Source organism: Larus michahellis, chromosome 10 (genome assembly GCF_964199755.1).
Source record: "Larus michahellis chromosome 10, bLarMic1.1, whole genome shotgun sequence".
In the NCBI taxonomy this organism is placed as follows: domain Eukaryota; kingdom Metazoa; phylum Chordata; class Aves; order Charadriiformes; family Laridae; genus Larus; species Larus michahellis.
The window spans coordinates 11,473,070-11,489,001 of NC_133905.1; the positions used below are offsets into that span (position 1 = coordinate 11,473,070).

General features: G+C 43.9%; 1 protein-coding gene across 13 annotated transcripts in view; it reads right to left on the reverse strand.

The window, feature by feature from the left end:
* Positions 1-15,932, reverse strand: part of FOXP1 (forkhead box P1) — a 391,349-nt gene that overhangs the window by 189,970 nt on the left and 185,447 nt on the right. The window contains exon 1 of one of the 13 annotated variants that reach the window (XM_074603307.1): positions 9,592-9,703. The exons of the other annotated variants lie outside the window; for them this stretch is intronic. The gene's annotated coding sequence lies outside the window, so the exon portion shown is untranslated. Of the gene's footprint in view, positions 1-9,591; positions 9,704-15,932 lie in introns of those variants that run through there. 13 annotated transcript variants of the gene reach the window in all.

Consider the following 15,932-nt stretch of genomic DNA (forward strand, 5'->3'; position numbering starts at 1 on the left):
CTTCGGCTGCACAGGGGGAAGGAGAGCTTCTACCCTGCAGGTGAAAAACAAAAGCTCACAACATTTCTTATGGCCCATATATCTGAGGGACACCTCACAACCATGAGTTAAGTAGGGCTTACAACAGCTCTATGAAGTAGATGAGCTGTTACCACTGGAGCTCGTAGGGCACAGGGAGGCTAAGGCCCCCATTCACCGCAGAGTTTAACACATGGATGGGTCTGATGGGGCCAAGTGCGTATTGAAGCATTTACTGGTCGCTAGCTAACATAACTGGAAAAGTCAGGGAGGAGGTGGGATAAAGCGCCCATGTCCCTTACCATGCCTCTGAGCCACTCACTCACCCACGGAAAGGGAACAGGATGGGGAAGCTATTTTCATCCCAAGTATCTGGAGCTTATAAACACCCGCTGAAAATGCAATGCCTTATCAAAACAGGTGAGAGCCAATGCCCGCTGACATTCCCATTCCTCGGAGGAACTCAGCCATGAGATTTTTTTATTATTATTATTTTTGAGCGGAATATTTACATGTCTGACTCTAAATAGGCATCAGCGTATCTGCAAGGGGACCAAACACATGACCTCGGGATCTTGAAGAGCGATAGGATCAGCCTGGCTGCCCTCGCCCTTTCTCCAGAGAGGCATCTGTAGCAAGGCAGGCAGACCACAGGGAATGGGTTTAGGAGGGACGGACCCTTACAAATACAGTATTTTCTCCAAGGAACCTGAAAGGAAGAAGATGGCTACAACAAAAAAGGCCGAGGAAGAAGAGAAGTGCCTGGGCAAGATCCAGCGAGGGGAAGTGAGGATGAGTGGAGCCTGCAGAAGGGCTTATGTTGCCTTTGAAGAGAAATATTCACGCTGTCAGGTAAAACTGAGGATCTAACCCGTGGGAGGACAGAAGATGCTACCTTGAAGAATTTGACTATTACAGGATTAACAGCTACAATCCCTCCCTCTGAGGACACCAAATGCCAAAATCTGGCCTGAGGGTTTTAGGTGGTGAGGTTTGTCCAGGCGTGTCGGTAGGAACTCTACAACATACAGAGGAGAATACTGTCCAAACCTGCATTATCTAAACATAGGTGTTGCTAAAATATTACATATTTCTTTTAGGGGAAAAAAAAAATACAGAGGAATACGAAGCCAAAATACACACATTTCTTTTGGGAGTAAAACGTGCCCCTCAAACACTTCAACTCTACTGTACAATGTATTTATACCATGTTTAAAAAACATTTGTCAAGCATATAAAAAACCCCAGAAGTTCACTGTCACACAGCTTAATTCCCTATATTCTGCCTACATGCATATATAGGGCCAGTTTGTTAGGGGGTGGAGGTGTGTGGCAAAGCACAATCTAGCGAGACGTGACACCATAACGGTGAACAATAAAAGCAAGCACAGCATATGTGCTGGACATTTGGTGAAAATAACCCAGCTACAGCTCCAACTTTGGTAAATTTTCCTGTGCAGAAGTTGGTAATTCAGTTTCTGCTGTGATTCAGCTCAGACAACAATTAGGTTGTTCAAAACACCCCTAATTATTATTTGGGAATTCAAAGATTCTAGGAAATATATCTTTAGTTTTCAACTGTCTTTTTCTATATAGCCCCAAAAGCTGAAATCTGGCGGGTTTTTTTCTTTTCTCCTCTTAATGTTAAGGCTTTTTCTCCATCTAGCTGCTAAGATTCTCCCTGGCTATAAGATCTGAAATGGTACCAATAATTATATTTCCTATTTTATTACTTGTAATTGCCCCTTTGATCAGAATCCTATGCCGTTTAACCACATTTATATGGTTATCCTGCACAGGGGTTCTAAATACAGAACGAGTCATTTTCCAAGGGAAAACTACAGGAGCTGGGTTTCCCTTCCCGGCACACCCATGGAATCCTGTACATTTGGCACCAATTTAGCTTATTATCATTTCATTCTTCCTTTTTATATTTGTTTCATTGTAAAAGCAATATAAAGCTCCCCATTTGCTGGGAAAGACTGCTCATTCCTTTATATGGACTTCCTTCATCCAGCCCGTAGTGCATCCACCCAGACTCAATCTTGTCTTTGCAAAAGACAAAATTTGTCTTTGCAGTCTTGTCTTTGCACCAACAAACACGAGAAACACCCCGCAGCTGGAAGAGCTGAACTATGGGTCTCTAAGCTTTGCTGAACATACACGGCAAGCCTTACCTCGGTGTGAAGCCTAGGAAACTTTTCAGACATAGCCTTCTTGTTCCTCCCAGAGTCCAAGGGTAAATTCTGTTTGCAAAGAAACAGGCGAGTCTCCCCAGCTGGCACAGGCGTCCATGCAAGGAGGACGATACAGGTTGCCTCATCGCTGACTGCTCTAGCCTTGGCCACCAAGCATGCACTTGTTGGAGCCACATCAAGAAACTCTCCTCGCTTGTGGCTGGCCTTTGCACGCTGTATCCCTGCGGCAGAAGAGCACAGGGCTAGCAGACACTGCCCTTCACCCATGCAAAACAGAGGAACATTGCCTGGGACCATGTGGTTGTTAATAATGGTAAAACCCTGACGAACTTCACAGAACTCAGAGCTGCTTTTGATTTAGGCCATGCACCTGAAAGCAGCATTTGTTTCAGTCAGCTTCCTCAAAGTGATGGTCTCAGGAAACTACATAAGCAGCCCAGCTCAAGAATTTGCAGTTCTTTGGAAAAAGAACATGGTCTTTTGAAAGGCCATCCTTAGGGTAAGTGTTTTATTTGGAGGAGAAGCCAATGCAAAGCCAAATTAAATACGACCAGAGCTGAAGACTCGCACCTGAATCAGGCATACGTCACAGGGATGAGCCAGTGACCACACCGCGTGCGTGCACCTATACCACTACTCCGTATAGTCCCCAGGTGGTACAGGGATAACAGGAGCAAAGTAAAGGGCTGAGCACATGGTTTGTCCCGTGTCCTTCTACTGATGGCTTTGCTTGATAGACTTCACTCTTCTGCTTGAAGCATGTTTGTTCAACGCGATTTCATCACATTGCTTTGTCCACTCAGCCAGTTTAGACAGACATTCAAATTCTCCAGTCATAGGAAAAACTGCTGCTGGAAGAGGACATGTGCAGCCAAAAGAACTAAAGGCTTACACATTAAAGAAACCCTGACAGCTACTTGACTTGTAATATTTTATTTTGCGTACGCTCAGGACCAGTAGCAATGGGCAGACTCACCTGGACTTCCAAAACATCACCTCTTCCAGGGTGTTCTCCAGGTGAGCTAGCTGCCTGCCACTAGGAACTACTAGGAAGGTCTCTCATGCTGGAAAAGCAAAGCATCTGTAGATACTCATCACAGATATCTGATGGTTTCTCATCACAGATATCCGTCCGCCATATACAGCCACAAAAAGATGTATTTACAAATAGGAACAAACTGACAAGCACGGAACAGGGAATCTTCACACTCCGAAACTTGCAGTCAACTTGGTTCAGTCCGACTTGGAAGGGCAACGGTTTGGCACTTGGGTAATTTCAGTGACGGACAACCTTTTCCTTAACTATTGGTAAATATAACTTCCTAGAGCTTTGTCTCTGGATGAGAGGTTCTATGCTGAAAAGCATTACAGAGATAGAGATCAGAGGTCTATTTTTGATTCTATGTCTCGACGCTCATGACTTTGATGGGGTAAGTATATTAGCATATGATAAATTACTCTTTAATCTGTTGTAGTTATAATTCTAGAGAGAGGTTCAGTGGCTTTGCTCTCAACCAAAAGTATTTCTGTGAAGAAACACTTGTTTGCTGGAAAAGGATAATAACAATAATAAAGCTGTTTGTAAACAAAGCTGTAAAATGAGAGGTCCATCTCCCATAAAGCTCAAAACTCTCCGAAATAACTTTCAGCAGAGAACTACCATTACCCAATGTGAAAAACTTCTTTGAAACCAGCAATCCTGAATTACACAGAAACGCTCAAACAGGGCTGCACAGTACATCATCTGAACGGGTATCACTTTTAATTTCCCACCTGATTGGGCTGAAAAGGTTCATGGGTTGGAAAGTGTGGAAGGAGAAACTTACTGAAAATTGCAATCCAGGATCAGATTAAAGAGGGAGGGAGGGAGGATGATACGGGGAAAATCTTCTTCATAAACGAGTTTCTTTACCCAGAATAAACTTAAAAGGTCCTGTGAAAGGAGGAAGGGTATGTGTTTCATTAGGACAAGGAGGGTAGGAAAAACTATGCCTGAAACCTCCTTTGTGAAGACAGCCCTTACAACATAGCTTCTTTAAGGGCAAGGTATTGAAATCGCTTTGGAACAAATAGTTTTATCTATCAAGAAGATTAACACTGAAGTTTCTGCACAGTACACTCTATTGCCGTTACATCCATGGAACGCTAAAAAGCACCAATAAAGATTCTCTTACCCCACCTCTCAGTCCATTCTACCGTCATCTATCTGCCTGGGCCAGAAATCTCTCCACGACCCAAGAGGGAGATGCTCAGCATACTCATTCCTATGGAAGCTGAAGACACAACACCTTTGCAGCCTATAACATCCTAAAGCAACACATATATTATCTTTAGATAGATAGAGAAAGGGTTGAACCATAGGGATGCTGCTAAAATAGATAATGTCAAGAACTCTTTTTTCATTAACTTTAAAGGCTGGAATTTTCCAACATTATACTAGAGTATTTTTGACCTTCCAAGTTCCTGGGGAGAGCTTGGTCTGCATTGCCCTGTGTTGTGAGAAACCCTTTCTCTCCCCATGCCCTTGGGTGGAGTCAGCTTGTTCCCAGTTTCATCAGCTACCTGAGTAGCTCAGGGCTCTGAGCACAAAGGGCAAGGGAACGGCTGCGGGGTTTTGTCTCCCATGTACACTCATGTTTGAACCCCATGTCTAGGCTGACTGCCTCAGAGAAGGAACTAGGGAAGCCTTTCCTCTTCTGGGCACATTTTCCTTCAGAGGTGGACCCCAAGTTGTGGCCTTGCACTCTGATGTAGTCCACCCTGAAGAACCATCTGCCACATGCCACCATCTCAACTCTTGTGTTATGGGTAAAAAGCAAGGGCTCCGTGAAAGCCAAGAACCATGACATGCTCTGTACTTGTCCTTGTCTCCATGGATGCTCTTCCTTGCACTGGCCATGTGTGGAAGAGGTATACATGGGGAACTGAAATCCTACATGCTAGCATACTTGGTGGCTAGAGCAGTAGGTTTGCTGGGAATGATTATCCTGGTTTTGACTCAGAAATGCAGGGTACAAATACAGCAGGGCAGTTAGATTGCCATGAGGCAGCATGGCCACAACCAGCACATGTGCATGGTCAGGCTACCAAGGAACGGCTGCTGGAAAACAAAATGGCATGTGAGAAATGCAGAACTGAGACCAAGTGTAGGCGAGAACCATAAAAACTGAAGTCTCATTAAATGCTGGACAGTTGGTAAACAGCAGACCCTCCCATTTGTTTGCTGCGTACCGTAAAGGGGCGGAGGCAGGGGTGACGTGCGTGCTTTGGAAATAGGCAGTTTTTACACTATTCACCCAGGAAGTTATTAACTTGCATGTTTGTGGGCAACTGCACAAGCTATTTTTGGTCATGGGACCCTGTGTAAGGAAAGGATTGCAAGGTTTTAATAATGATCTTTAGTTAACTCGGTTACCCACACAACAATGGCTTTCTGAGAGGCCAACTGCTGCTAAAAACTTGAGACAGGCTTTACTTCCAGAGGTATTAAACTATGAAAATATCTAACCATAATAGTAAGCAGCTATAAAAAGAGCCCTGTTTATTTCACATGATTTCTTTGTATGCCACAGTGTTATGAGAATACTTCAGCTCAATGACAACATGGTAAATCGGAAAAGATTAACCGTTTAAATCAGCACTTACACAATTCATTTTTGCTTGATTTTGGTGACTTTATGCTTTCAAAACCCAGGTTTTCACTAGTATCAGCTGGTGTAACAACACATGGATGCCGTTCTTTAATACTTAAATTAAGAATTAACCTGATACTAAGTTCAGCTCATGCAGGGGCCACGAGAGGAGAAATTGGGGATTAAATAGTATGAAAAAAACCAATAATGCAGACTTCAATTTTGTGTTGCTGTATTTCACATAGGTAGATTTGGAGCCTCCATACCCAATCTGAGAAATAATGTGGTATGTCCCATCCCTATAATACCGTAAATCACATCCGATAACTTTTCTGCAACAGCGGAGCATCATAGAATATCCTACAGAGGTCAAACCCTCTGTGTTGTACTATAGGGCTCTGTCAGCGTTCTGGCTAAAAACACCGTGAGGCCTTACTGAACCCCTTCAACTATTAAGGTGCACCAGGAAAAACGGGGAAAAATAAAGCTTGCATTCGTTTCTGGGAAGACCTGCACCGCTCCATGGAGAGGACACTTCCACCCTTGTTAATCCCAGCTTCTTAAAGCAACACTCAGTAAGATAATGAATCCTTTAAATGTTACATCTTGTGTCTTGCATTATTGTGGTGCAGCAACTCTCCACATCAAACAGTCATCAGCACTATTACAAAGTGGGCTTATAAGAGACTGGCTGAAAAGGCGCTGTGTGAAAAGAAGTGGAAAATTAAAGCTGAAGCAGTCGAAGAAAGGGCTTAATTTACTGGCATGTACAGTATGCAAATGAGATTACTCTCAGCTTAACTGCATCATTTATGTCCATAATAACGGCATCATCATTACAGGGCTCAAATTAAATTACACCATAATTAGCATATCAAAGTGATTGGTTAAAGTTTAAAACAAATACCCAATTTTGTTAATGAACAGCTGTAATTGTCATGTACACTTCAATGAAAACTCCCTAAACAAATATATGTTTTAGAACAGAGAAAGATTTTGAAGCAGACAGGTCTGCAGCGGAGGTAAATTGCCTAAAAAAGAATGACACAGACTATTCTATTAATGTTAATATATGCTCATCGTTTTCAGGTAATAAAACATTCTATCAAAACAAGCCTTCGCTTCGTATTTTTTGCCTCTCCGACTCCTCTGCCGCAGTGGCAAGTGTCAGAGGGAGAAGTGCTGGCCGTGCCCAGCCTGCCCCTTGCACCGGACACACATGGCACCACGGCCCCCACCCACCCACACCCCCACACCTGGAGAGGGTGAGACAGGAAGAAGAAGAAGTAGTCTTGCTAACTCTACCCTGTAGACCCAGGCTGGAGTAAGCCGATGACATGATAACACATTAGGCAGCCTGCAATTCAATTTACTGTAATCTAATCATATCTACACAGCAGTTTCAGAGGTGGAACTGCACCAGAGAAGTTTTTGCTGTTCTCCTCTCATTAAAATAAATAGGGAGGTGGGACCGGCGGGTTTGTCACTGTCAGCCTGACAGACAGCAACACATTTCCATAGATCCATCACTGCAAAGGTACACAGTAAATATACAGTTAAAACACTCCTCTGACAGAATGAGCTTTAAGACAGGAGCAAGCCAGCTCCCCGGTATTTCAACAGTACAGGTGAGCTCTAGCACGCCTGGGGCTGGTAGGAACCATAAAGTACCAGGCCAGAGGAGCCCACTGCCACCTTGCACACGCACAGTAAAATAATCCCCAAAGTCCCCCAAAATGTTTACACTGATATATTTGATTATGTATTACCCAATATTATAGGAAGCGACATGGGGAAGTGTATCTTGTGCTAAAATTGGGAATGCACTTTCAAATATACTTAACAAGGAAATTGAATGTCTTATTAAATCCGTATTATCAAAACACTGTTCAAAAATTTAAAGAAAGTAGCTTTTCATTTTATTCATCGAGGAATCCATTAAAGCCTAAGCTCTGAAGTAGTATGTAAATTATGTGCCTTTCAAGGTAGAGCTAGGGCAAATTCACTCCATCAACTAATGATGAACCTCATTATGTGCAGGGAGTATTCATAATGAGGAAACAAGCCACCCGCCATTCCATGTTCTAACATAAATCCCTGTAAAATGTGAATATCTCCACGTCTAATTAAAGGCTACTAATTCCTATCATCCCCTACACGGCCCAAAAAGCAAAAACTAGAAATGTGTTTAAAAAGACACCTTTTGACTTTATGAAACACGTTTATTTGTGTTTAGCACTACTGAGTTGCAATGTATTTTTTTAAACAAAAATCAATCCCAGTTTTATAAGATAAAAGTTTAGGTGCACAGAAGTTTATTTACATTATCTGACTTAGTCTTACATTTTAAAAAGAGCTTCTGATTAGCACAGGTCAGGCTGCACAGCTCAACAGAAAAATAAATAAAAAGAGAAAAGAAAACTCCATGAATATGTAAAAAATAATATTTTAAGGGGGGGGAAAAAGAAAGAAAGAAAAGCTTAGCTATCCAGGTTTGCTCTGGAACTGAGACTTCCTGGGGAAAAAAAAAAAAAAACACAAAAAAAAAAAACAACCAAAAAAACTAGAGATCCCATAACAAATGGGGAAGGCAGGCAGCAGAGTCAGGGAGAGCCAATTAAGCAACTGAGCACACAACAGGTATTTAAAAGATTTTGTGAATGATACTCAATTTAAGAAGAAGCTGCTTCCCTTCCAAAATCCTGTAAGAATTAGGGATTGACGACAATGCTGCGTAATACAGCCTGGAAGAAAAGTGCTCTTCCACAGACTTACCTAGATTTGATATTTATACCTACAAGCACAGCGTCCGCTCCTGCGATCAAAAATGTATTTCTTATTAAGTTACATAATACCCATCGTATCTATCACCATGAATTCATTTGCTTTTGCACTGAATTATGGATTTGCTCTCTGTACTTCGTGGCATAAAAGTGGACAGGTTTGCCGACTCCCCTGAACGGAAGGCGCACCACTGTTTCTTTTTTACTGCTCTGTATTAATATTTTCCTATGTTTTCAAAACAAACCGAGAAACACAGCAAAACCTAAGAGCCTTTCAGTTTGCAGGAAAAGAAAAGCATGCACTGAAGCTGAATAACATATAGGCTTAAAAAAACGAAAAAGAAAGAAAAAAGATGACATAAAGGGATGGTTTAAGAAATGTGATAACTCCTTGCAGGGCACGGAAGCACTTGGACAGTCGCAGAAAAGACTGCAGCACCTTCAGATTATGTCAACCGAAAAGTTGAAATCCTCGTGTAAAAATACCCCTCACGTTTCATCCCTAGAAAAGCTTATTTAGAATTCATAGAAATTCATAGCTGCTAAGAGGAATATGTGCACATAAAATCACAAATGCAAAAAAAAAAAAATCAATATTTAAAAGAATAAAATAAAAAAAATCAATATTTAAAAGAATAAAATAGAGCTCACAGATTAAGATATTTTAGCAACGCAAATTTTCTAGAAATAGCAGGGCATTTGGGGGGGGGGGGCGGGGGGAGGGGGATCCGGCTTCTTTAAGTTGCATAAAAATAAAACTACGCTCCATAAAGCTGCTCCCCTGCACGCCCGCTCATTCCTCGACTCCACCGAGGGGTTTGGTGGTTTGATTTTTTTTTTTTTTAAATATATATTTTTTTTTCCTCCCTTCTCCTTTTAGGTCAACCAGTCATGCACTGGGAAGACAACCCTCCAAAAATAACTTGTCCCTCCCCCGGAGCGCGGAGTTGAACAACCTACCTTTGTTCTGGCGCTGCAGATAACAACCGGCACCGCCGCGGGAGCCGCCGCCGCCGCGCAGCGGGGCGGCCCGGGGGGCTCCGCCGGCCGGCACCTGGCGCTGCGCGGGCGCGGAGCCGTCCCGCCGCGGGGGCCCCTCCGCGCTTCTCCCCCCCACCCCCCCCCCCTCCCCACAACCGTCCCACCGCCCCCTTCCCCACTCGCGGGATGATCCACGGAGCCGCCCGCGTCCAGCGCGCCCCGCCGCCCCCCCCCCAGCCCCGCCGGGCAGCGCGCAGGTTACATACGGGGGGGCCGGGTGCTGGGAAGGAAGAGTTCTGCAGGATTTATTTGACACTTATTTTCCGGGCAGCCCTTTTGTGGAGTTGCGCCGTTTGTTTCTTATTGTCTGAGCAGCAGTTGGAAGCGTCTCCCCGAGGGGGCCCCTCAGCCCGGCTCGGCCGCTTTGACAGGGAGGTAACCATATTAGGATGTGTATGGCAAAGTAAACAATAACATAGTTGCAATGAAATGGAAATTTTTCTTCCCCCCCCCCGCCCCCCCCCAGCTAATAGTGTTGGTGTCAGTCCTGTTTTTAGCCTTTTCCCGCTAGTTTTGTTTTCTGGCTTAAACAGGCCATCATTTTTTTTTAAATAAAATAAAAAAATTAAATAGAAAGAGGAGGGGGGAGAAACTGGGGTGGGGAGGAGGCAAGTGGTACCAGCTTCCCAGTTTCTCAGATGCAAGGCTGCTGAAAATGGTTTGGGTCACAGAGGGAGGGGGAGCACTTTTAACATCCAAATCCAGTTTAATCACTGAAAAAAAAAAAAAATACAATAATGTCCGCGTGCATTTCCGAGCCCCACGGCAGAACACGGGGTGAGTGGGGATGGGGAGGATAGGCATGAAAATTGCGATTTTGAAAGCAGGGGAGCAAATAGATTAGAAAAGTCCAGTGGTGTTTTACACAATTGCGGCGAACTGGTGGGATGAGCTAAGTTGTGCAAACCCCTGCAAGTCTGCTGGCTTTAAAGCTTTGAAATCACTAGGTTTACAGGATAAAGCACTTTAAGCAAATTGTAAAATGCAGGTGTCAAGTTATTCGGTTTAATCAGAAACAGAGCTCAGAGCAGTCACCATACAAAGCTTCCCCTACCAGCACGGTTAAGAGAAAAGTTCTGCAGTATTCTTCTTTAAGTCAAAGAATATTATTTTAATACCTCGATTCCACGTCCTGAGCAAATTACCAAGAACAACAAGTGTAGCATCTCCTCGCAGGGAGGGATGAGGCAGCTGCTGGCGAGCGCTGCGTGCCGAGGCTCGGCACTAGCAGCCAGCCTGCGAGGGAATTACAGCTTGAAGATGAAATGAGTTTGCACGTCGTGGTGAGGGCAGACGGGGGCAGCTCTCCGGTGCAACAGCCCAACGCAGGCTGTAGAACTGTTTGCACCACCAGTTAGCATCCTCTGCCGCTCAACGGCTGGCAAAATGGAGCGCTCCTCTGGAAAGGGCTGACAAAAGAGATCGCTGATGCTCTCTGCCTGTACCAGGCACCGGCGTGATAAGATACGCCGTGAGGAGAGGTTTAAGGTAGATAGGCAAACAAAGTTGCTATGAGATCACGCGCTTAATTTAGAACAAAGGCAACGTTTCTCTGACAAATATGATGCACACTTACCCTGCCAAACTCGCTTGTACTCAGCTAATCCGCAGCAATCAGAACATCAGTGTTGACATCTAATGGTACCTACAAGCATCTCTCTCTGCCTTCCCACGTGGCGTGAGCCTGCTCTGTTAACGCGCTTTAAATTTTTCAACCATCTTGTTTAACATCTATAAAATTACACGGCGCTTTCCTCATCTATGCCGCATGTGCAACCTCCCCCAACAAAAATAAAAAGTTAACTTAACAGGCCAATATCAAAATCAATAAATCACACGACCAAGTAGCAGTTCAAAAGTTCAAAGACATGATGGCCAGTTCACTACGTCGTAGCACTCAACCAATAATAACTTGACTCCATCACTCCTCATAGTATAGACAATTTCATAGCATCATTTTCATTAGCCTGTCTCACTGAAAATTGCTAGCTATTTATGTATACGCTAAAATAAATTAGCCATTTCATCGAGCACTGTGATTCTTATAAAATACATTAACACAATACTCAATTTTCCAGTTGGAGTAAATAAATAAATCAATAAATTCAATACAGAGTAATTTTTTTATTTTTTTTTACAGTGGAGCTTCAGCTCTCAGCATAAGTGTTTTTATTGGGTTTATTTGTTTCAATAAAAATTGAAATGGGCCAGTGATCTTAGCAGTAAGGTCTGGGGGAAAAAAACAAGTCAGCCCTATCTAATATTAAGAAAGTATACCATGCAGCTTAGCCAACTGGTAATACATAATTTTTGGTCAAAAATCATTTTCATTACAGTTATTAAACAGCCACTCGATTTTGAAGGGTTCTTCTCTCCCTTCATGAACCATCATGCAGAGGGAGAGTGCTCTGCAGCCCAGCAAGAAGCCCCTGGCCTCCCCAGGGAGGGGGCTCAGGTCCCAGCCCATCCTGCTGGGCTGGGGGCAACCCTGAACCGCTCTGGTACTTCCACAGAGAAACCAAGTGCAGAAAAGTTACCCGCACTCATGTTCACTATTTTTAAGCACTCATAAAACATCATATCCAGCATGGCTGCGGGTAGAGGCATTTGACATCAAAGAGAAGATAGCTAGAGGGGAGGATGGGAGAAGGTGGGAGAAGAGTTCATGCACACCCCATGAACTTGTTCCTTGAAGAGAGCTTTTGTCTCTGGCTCTTTGGCTCTGTGTTGACACATAAGATGTGGCCAGTAGGTTTTATGGCTCAGCAGATCACAGGTGATTTGGCGATGACATCCTACGGTGCAGCTTAGTACATCCTTTGGGGACCTCCTATGGGGCTTACAGTGGCTCATGCTCTACAGAGAAGCACCTTATCACATTAGCAGGCCCCTGCCTCGGGTAAAACACGCATCACGTCAACGGCTGGGCAACAGGATTCAGAATTTGGCCCAAGAAAATGCTCAAAACATGGACAAGAACCTGGACTACCTTGGTACTCCTGCTACTGTAACTGCAGACCAACAGAGGCAACTCAACAACCCCTCCAAAAGTCTCATCATCCCAGTAACGCGGCACTTCTCTGCGAGTCTAACAGTTCCAGCACTAACCACAGGCTTTACCTGCTCCATGATGAGCACAAGAACCTATAAGGAACCAGAAAGAAATAAAATATACCCCTTGTGACATAAATCGGTGTTGACTCCAGTCTCAGCAGAGCAAAAACCAAATTTATTAACACATAGCATTTAAGCTCATAATGGTTTAACATAATTCCTTTAAAAAGGCTTCATGTGAATCGCACAGTTTGTAAACTGCTTGGTGGTAACAGGAGGGTACTTTTTGTTCATATTCACTCTTTAACCTAATCAGAGGAAAAGTAAATATCAGGTCTCAAATTTAATGACTGACTATAAATAAAAGCTTTTACACAAAATGCACAGTTTGCAAAGATAACGATTTTAAGTATGATGTCACTAGTGACCTACTGAACTACATGGCACATGTCAGACAGACGTCTGTTTCTTAAATTGCAGTAATAAATTAGTAGCCACAGAATCTGTTCTGTCAAGAAAACTTGAAGCTTTCCTATTCAGATAAAAGTTCGATGACTGTTTCAGTTTAGGGTGCACGAGTTAAGATCACTATTGATGGGGGGATTGACGGCAGGGCCGGCTGCTCTGCACTGTAAATACTGCACACTGTCAAATGGAGGTTCCACGGCCACGGCCACGCAGAGGCCACCGTGCTGCTGAGCCTCGCTGCATTAGCATGAAAACTCCAGCTGCAAAACCAGGGCTGCAGCTGCAAGTTCCCACAGTGCCTTTTGCTAGCGCCCACAAAATTCCCTCTCCTCTGCCGCTGAATATCAACTTTCTGACCTGATCGGGCAATATGTCCGGCAGGAACAGGAGCCATTTCTTACGTACCTTAGAGGCATCATGGAGCCAAATCGAAGGACTTCATGCTCGCTCGGGAGCGACCAGCAAGGTGCATCCCACATGAGCGCAAGAGAAGAGCATCTTCCTCTTTCTCCAACCCCCATGCAATATTACTTCACCCCAGCAGGGTCCTAGCCTCTAACACACATGGAAGGCTTTCCTCTAACTTTACACTGCTTAAGATATTAGTATTTTATAATATGATACATGCACACTTGTACAGAGCTTCCTGGCACTGTGCACATGCATGCACACATATAGTAGTATCCTATAGGTGCAACCTCTAACACGACTCAAGGTAGCATGTCCCATCTTAATTACCTTGTTTTCAGTGACTAGTAAATTTGACAAATTTTAACCATTTGCATGGAACTCTTCCGTGCTGAACATTCTGCCACAGGCCAAATTCTGGCAAAGAGCTTATTCCAAAATACCGAAGATAATCCTGAAAACAGACAGGGAACATCACTGATCTACCATAGGGAGCAACCCTGACCACACCTCTTATTCAAGAAGCCACCGAGCATTGGAGCACAGACATGAAAACAAGCAGGTAAGAGACTTCAGTGGGAGGTAGGTGGGTGGCACCATTCCCCACCTACTGCCTCCTCCTCCTCTCTGACACCCAGCTGGCAGGCAGGGGCAGAGGAAGCTGCCTGATTTGAATAGAGAGGAGACATCACCAGTTCAGGTAGCAGGAAAATGAGCAGACAGGGACAAGGAGGCCTGAGAGAAAGGAACCATAACTGCCTGAGCATGTCACCTATTTCACGGCGGGGATTGCCTACATTTTCTGTCCATTACAGACGAAATAGTGTTTAGTCCAGTTTGGGACACTTTTGGAGACCCATATCTTGGCCAACCTGAGATGAAGTTGTGCAGGTACATCCAAAGCAAAATCCCCAACTTCAGTGTGACCTCCCTCCCCATTTCAGCCCTAAAACATGGAAAATCCTACGGCTGCTTGGCTAACCGGTGTTAAGTGTGTTCTCACACAGCCAGGCAGCATCCATTTCTCTAATCCTTTTCTGAGAAACGGCTGCAAGGTCTTGGTGGAAAGTTCTGGACATAGAAAACTTCAGTCCAACTGGGCTGGCATTTAGTTGTATTGGGAACAACAGGGCTTTTCAACAGGTGTGGGTTACTCTACTCTTTAAAAAAAACACAAACAAAACAGACTTCTAAATAGGAACAACTTCAGTCTCTTTCTTTGTGTCAGTAAAGAAAGTAGAAATTACTTTTTTTTTTTTTTTAATTCTATTTTGCTGATTTCCCATGAAACATCAACTTTGTTTTCTTGTCTATTATCCTATGCACAGTACTGGTAAAAAGCTTTATGCAAAAAAACCCAAACAACCCATATGCAGTACAACTATGTAACAAGTCCCATACAGGTGGGAGTAATTTATCGCTAAGGCTTTCCACATCTAATAGGTCCATGCCCATCAGCAAACAAAGGTATATTGCTTTTTCCTCCTTCCAGCCTCTTTTTTTAAAGACAAACAAAACCCCAAAGCAGCCTCCCCTTCCCCCTGTTGCCTCAGCTGACCTGCAAACTCCCTGTGAAGATGCAGGCAATGCCTCGAGCACAGCAGAATGGTCCTTCCAAATTCAGCATGTCCCACCTGGGAGGGGATGGGCCCAGCCCCATGGCGCTGCCGGGCCGTGCAGAGGCTCTCTGCTCCAACGCTCGCAGAGATTTCTCGCTGGGTAGAGCTCCAAAGGAGCCTGAGCTTATGATAAGCAACGGCATACTTAACAGTTACATATTACTGTTCATGATAATGCAATATTTCATTTGGGTGATTTAGAAGTCCCTCTTGACCAACTTACAGTGAGACACCAAACGCTTCATCAATCACAACCATTTTTATTCACAATCCAGTGCAAAAACTACAGGGAAAGTTGAATTTTCAGCAACTCATTGCGGAGGGTATTGCTACTAGCACTGAAAATCCTCCTATCTCAACAATTTCTATGTTAGATTCAAATATATTTTCTTTCTAAGCAGCATTCCATTTTCCTGCCTCTCTCTGCCGCGTTTCTTATCATGGCAGGGTGAAAGAGTATCCAATTTAATATCTGTTTTGCAGGACAGGAGATTTTTTCATATCTTATGCACTAAGGAAAGCTGCAGGGGATGGCTTAGCAGGCTGAGCATCAGGTTTTAAATACCTAGACTCCCTGGAACCACAGATCCCATCAGGTCGACTGAGCCCTTCATGTTTCTGGGGTAGATAAATTAAGTGTCATGCTGTTTACTTTGTCGGGATCCTTCCAATGAGACCTCTGCGGTAAAGGTCCTGTCTGTTCTGCATGGA